Raw genomic sequence first — 6,000 nt, 5'->3', positions numbered from 1 at the left:
TACAGGGATCACGTGGCCTGCCGGTCACGCTGAGCCGGCCGCTGAGGAGTACCAGAGGCCTCATTACGGCCTTGAGCTTTTGCAAAATTCCTGAATAAGCAGCCCATGGAGTGTCTGCAGAAGGGCTGCATTTTATTTTTTTATTTTTTTTTTCAGCTTTAACAACTGCTTTTACGGACAATTTAACACTGTGGGTTGCCAGCTGTGTTAATGCCTGACCCCCTTCCTTCATGATGTCGCGCCTTGTGAAATGGCTGTCAGATGTGGAGCCCATGCCCCCCTTCCCGAGAAATCTATGCCTTTCTTAGCATCTGGGACTCAGGGCTCCACACCATGGAGAAAGCAAGATTTTCATCCCAGTTGCTGTGTGCACACAGGCCCTTGTACACACTACTACCTGCTAATTTGGGGGGTGTGGAGCAACTAAGTGAATGAAGTCTGCGTTGCTGGCACTGAGAAAACATTAGGAATAGGAGTGGAGTGAGGAGGGAGTCATATTCAGAGCCCAGCTGCCTCTTGGTGGTGGAGCAGCAGAGGAGGGGAAGCATACATGGTCTCCATCAGTAACTGTTTGGAGCCTTCGCACTGAAGGGGCTGTTTCCCCATATTTATCACTTTGGTTCTTGGCCCAGCCAAGAGAGGAACATGTCTTATGTATTGTCTGGCTGCTCTGGCTAAGCCTCCTGTAACTGGATCAACCTAGATCCAAGGCTTGCTTCTTCTAGTTATAGATTTAGGAACTGATGTTTCTCAGTTTGCTTAGTGCTGATTAGGTTCCTGGGGCATCTAATATATTGACCAAGTTCCTATTTTACCTATGGATAAAACAGACTGCCATTAGGTTATTTTACAGTGAGAAATATTAGAACACTCTTGTTCTATGGTCTGTGTCTTCTATATTCTCTACCCTTAAGGCAGAAAGAGACTTGAAATCTATTTCAAAGCTGTTAGAATACTCTGCAAATTTGTACCTGCAATTGCATCTAAAGAAACTTGAACTAAGGAAATCATTAGGACTTTATGTGAATATTTAGTTACAGGAAGGATTGCTTATAGAAACCTAACATTTTGGGAGAATAAAAACCTAAAAACGATCACCTTTAAAAATATAATTTAGCCATGCATATATACATTAAACTTTAAATTAATATTCATGCTGTAGAAATATAGTATGATACTCCAGTTAACCAGCAGACAATAGACTTCATTTTCTTGTAATGTGTTAGAAAAATAAACTAAGCAATTGTCCTGCCGAGAAATAAATTCGGGACGAAATATATATAAGTATCTTGTGAAGGTGTATAAATGATGTACAATCAAATAAAATGAGCATTTCTATTACTTAGACTTTGGTTTCCAACTATGACTTCTCACTAAAAGAAGACAGAGCTTCATGGAAAAGCAATTGATTCTAAGTCTGGGGCAGGAAATTTACAAGATCAGCCAGAAGCATCCAGGGTCCTTTTGCAAAGACTTCAGAAACAACCTGAAGAGACTCTAAGTGGCAAAAGATGAAACAATTTTTGTTCCAGTAAAGAGAATGCTTTTAATGGATTTAAATTTATCAAATATATTTAAATCTATGCATTCACATATATATGGATATACACACAGTAACAACTCATGTCTGTGTGTTTATATGTGTGCATGTTTGCACTATAGCTAATCACTTCAGGTCAGTAAGAAACTAATGCATTTCAGTAAACATTGTACATAAACAAATCATATCCAGTAAGTGGAGAAAACAGGGCCTCTTCTGACAGTACAATAGGCTACAGAAAGAAAAAGTACACACTTGAGGGGCCAGGTGCTTCAGTGAGAAGGGAAAGGTGAAGATCAGAAACTAATGTTATCTTTTTTTTTTTTCTTTCAAGACGTAGAACAAATTCTGAAGCTGCTTGGGACAGAAGGCTTACAGACCAAACAAATGTCCTTGTAAAAGCAGAGTGGTGCTTTTGGTGGTTTCACATTGCCGAGAATACAAAGATCAGGTTTTGAGGTCTACCAGTGGAAACAGGACTTCGCATTCCAGGCTGTCATTTGGAAAACTTAGAGCAAGGACACACCAGAGCCAGATGAAAGCAGGTGGAGTACAGTAATAGCCAGACTGTTGTTAATGGTGTCAAAACATATACAGAATTGAACTGCAAAGTAATATTAACATAAAAGAGGAATTTAATGGAGTTAATGTATCATGTGATTTATGCCTTCTCAAGTGATTTTTAAAAATTCTGTTGAACCTGGGAAAGCATGTTGCAATCTCTATATTTACCATGGAAATTAAGTAAAATATATGCATCATCAAACAAATGAAAACAAAAATAAATTGTAATATCTGAATAATCCAAAAGTAGGCTAAGATAAAAAAATACAAGTTACTGGAACAAAGATAAAACAAATAGCAAAATGGTGAATAGATGCTTAACTACGTTAGCAATTTCATCAATGCAAATTAGATTAAATCCAATTAAAACACTAAGATGGACATAGAATAGGCATTCTTCTCAACTTCATGACATCATGCAGAAAAATTTCTCCCAAATAGGCCAAATGATGGATCATAACCCAAGCCTGAATAAATTTCAAAGACTTAAGATCTTCAGAATGTATTGCCTGACCAAAACGAATTTAAGCTGCCAGTAAGTGAATAAAGATAGGTAGAAAATCTCTATTATGAAATTAACCAATATGCTTTTAAATAAACTATAGGTCAAGAAGAAATCACAGAGTAAATTATAGCATTAGGAGATATACCTAATGTAAATGATGAGTTAATGGGTACAGCACAGCAACATGGCACATGTATACATATGTAACAAATCTGCACATTGTGCACATGTACCCTAGAACTTAAAGTATACTAAAAAAATTTTTTTAACTGGATAACAATAAAAAGATTGCATACCAAAACTTATCAGATGTACAAAATATGTATTTAGAAGGATATTTATATCTGAAAAATCAATTATCTAAGCGTGTATCTCCAAACATTGGAAAAAAAGAATAGCAAATTAAGCCCACAGAAAGTACAGAAAAATAATAAGGATAAGTGTATACATTAATGTTTTTTAATATGCAGAATAGAAATTAATACAATGAAAACTTGGTACTTTGAAACTAATAATAAAATTGATAGACTTCTTGTAAGACTGAAAAAGAAAATAAAGCAGAAAAATACAGATTGACAAGATCAGAAATGAAATAAGTGATATCACTAGCAAATTTTAAAATAGTAAATATGTAACAATGTATGTTATGGTAACAAATAAGAAATTTGTGATGACATAAACAATATCTGGGTAGTACTCGTTTTTTTCTTCCTGCTTGATATCATCCATGCCCTTGATCTATGCATCCCACACACACAGTTTGGGCTTGGCCTTGTGCCTTGATCTGGCTAATGAACCATGAACTGCCATCCAGTGTCTTAGATGTGTTTGCATGGTTTGGCTTTGTTGCTTATCTTTTTTTTGTCAACCAGAAGAAAAACAGGCCGTATGTAGACTGAAATAGGCTTGCGAAGCTGGCCTAAACCTAAGCTACAATACAGAACCACATCTGACCTACAGATCTGTGAAAACAACAGTAAAACCAATGCTGATGGCAAACCACTCAGTTTCGGGGTTATTTAGCATTACTGCAATCAGTTTTGACTAGTACACCTCCGGGGGAGGGGAGAGGGGTATAATTTACCAATATTGAGAAAAGAAGAAATAGAAAATCTGAATATTCCTGTATCTAGTAGAGATGGGTGTGAATTTACTATAAAATAATTATGTATTATAAATACAAATGTCCTCAGGCCTTGTTAACTTCATCAGTAACTTTTTCTAAATTATTTAAGAAAGAAATATTATCAATATTGCAAAAATTTGTTTAGAATATTGAAAAAGTGACTATTCCATAGTTCATTTTAAAAAGCCATAATTGCCTGAATTACAAATTGTAACAAGGACATTACAAGGAAAATTAAAACTAATCTTTCTCATAAACATTCATAAGCATAGATACAAACATAAGTAATAAAATGATAGAAATCAGAATCCAGTGATATATCAAAAAGGTAATATATCGTGCACCAAGTGGACTTTATTCTAGGTAGGCAAGATTGGTTAAATTCTAAAATCAATCATCATAATTTACCACAGTGGGGAGAAAACAAGAAAGTAATAGAATCATTTTAATAGAGGCAGAAAAAGCACTTGACATAATTTAATCATCATTAATAATAAAAAGCACTCAGCAAATTGAGAGTAGAAGGAAACTTTCTTATTCTGATATATGGTACAGTTTTAAAATAGTTAAAAGAAAACATCATTTCCTTTTAGAGGTATTGATAGTTTCTACCTTGAACTTGGAAAGAAACAATTATGCACACTACCAGTTCTATTCAACATTGATCTAGTGATCCCTGCAAGTGTACTAGTAAGGAGAAAAAAGTATTAAAATTAGAAAGAAGAAATAAAACTGTATTGCTTCAGATATGGTATGATGGTGTTCAAAGAAAAAATTATCTATAGATAAATTAGTAGAAATATTAGTGAATTGAGCAAGATACCTGGACAAAATCAACAAACAAAAATCTATTTTTTGTAAAAGTACAAAGAAATACAAATGAAAACTTAAACTAAATTATTTAGAATAGCATATACATTTCAAATGTCTAATGAAAGATGTGCAAGACTATATAATAAAAACATTAGTAAGAGAAATTGTACAAGATCAAAATAAATAAACCATGTTCAAAGAAGCACAATAAAAATTTTCAATAAAAGTTTTTAGATCAAATGGATATCCATATAAAAAAGAAAATCACTTTATCCTTACCTAACACTATGTAAATATAATTCCATATAGGTCATAGCTCTAAAGATTAAAGATAAAACAATAAAGATTTTAGAAAAAGAAAAAGAGCTATCTCCATGAACTTGCAGTAGGCAAAGTTTTCTTTAATAATGCATACAATCACCGACCATAAAAAATACAATTGATTCCTTACAGTATATTAAAACTAGGAAATTTTTCTCAGCAAAGACATTGTTAAGAGTGTGAAAAGGTAAGCCATAGAGTGGGAGAAGATATTTGTACAATAGAGGACTCACATCTAGAATATTTAAGACTTTTACGTGTTAATATGAAAGTGCAGACAACTTAAAAGAAAAAGGGGCAAAAGTCTTGAATAAACATTTCCCAAAACAGGATGCCCAAACAGCCAATGAAGATGTAAGATGAGTTTAATTTCATTAGCCAAAGAAATGCCAATTAAAACAACAAAGTGACTACACAGTCTCCAGAATGGCTCAGATACAAAAGGTAGACAATTCCAAGTCCAAGAATGTGGAGAAACTAGAAGTAGAATTGCTACAAGAACTTTGGAAAAGTGTTGGCAGTATCTGTTGTGAACATCTATGACCCACCACTTCTATTTGATTACAACGAAATAGATATATATATATATGCCAAAAGAAATATACAACAAAGTTCACAGAAGTATTCTTTTAACAGACAAATGCTGAAATTAATTTAAATGTGTATGGATGGTGGAATGAACAAAAACAGTAACATATTCTACAATGACCAAATAAACTACATTAAAATGTAGCAACATGATGAATCTCACAAACACATCTTTGAGGAACAGAAGTCAGATATAAATTATTACATACTGTAGAGTTATGGTGTATTAAGTTTACAAAAGGCAAAGTTAATCTACAGTTTTAGAATGTAGGATAGTTATTAACTTTGCAGGGCTAGTTTAGATGAAGGATCAGGAAGGAAGCCTCTAGAAGGTTATAATGCCCTAATTTCTTGATTTAGGTTACCATCCGTTGGTATACTCACTGCTTAAATTTGTTTTCAAACTAAGCACCTCTGCTATCTGCAATTTTATGTGGGTATGATATATTATAATTGAAAAATTAAATCAGCCATGAAATAAAAGTGTTTTCAGATAAGCCAGAGAGCATTATACCAACAGACCATATAGGAAGGCATTTCTAA

The sequence above is a fragment of the Trachypithecus francoisi genome, unplaced genomic scaffold (assembly GCF_009764315.1).
Source record: "Trachypithecus francoisi isolate TF-2019V2 unplaced genomic scaffold, Tfra_2.0 Lachesis_group8, whole genome shotgun sequence".
NCBI lineage: Eukaryota > Metazoa > Chordata > Mammalia > Primates > Cercopithecidae > Trachypithecus > Trachypithecus francoisi.
This window is presented reverse-complemented; position numbering follows the sequence as displayed.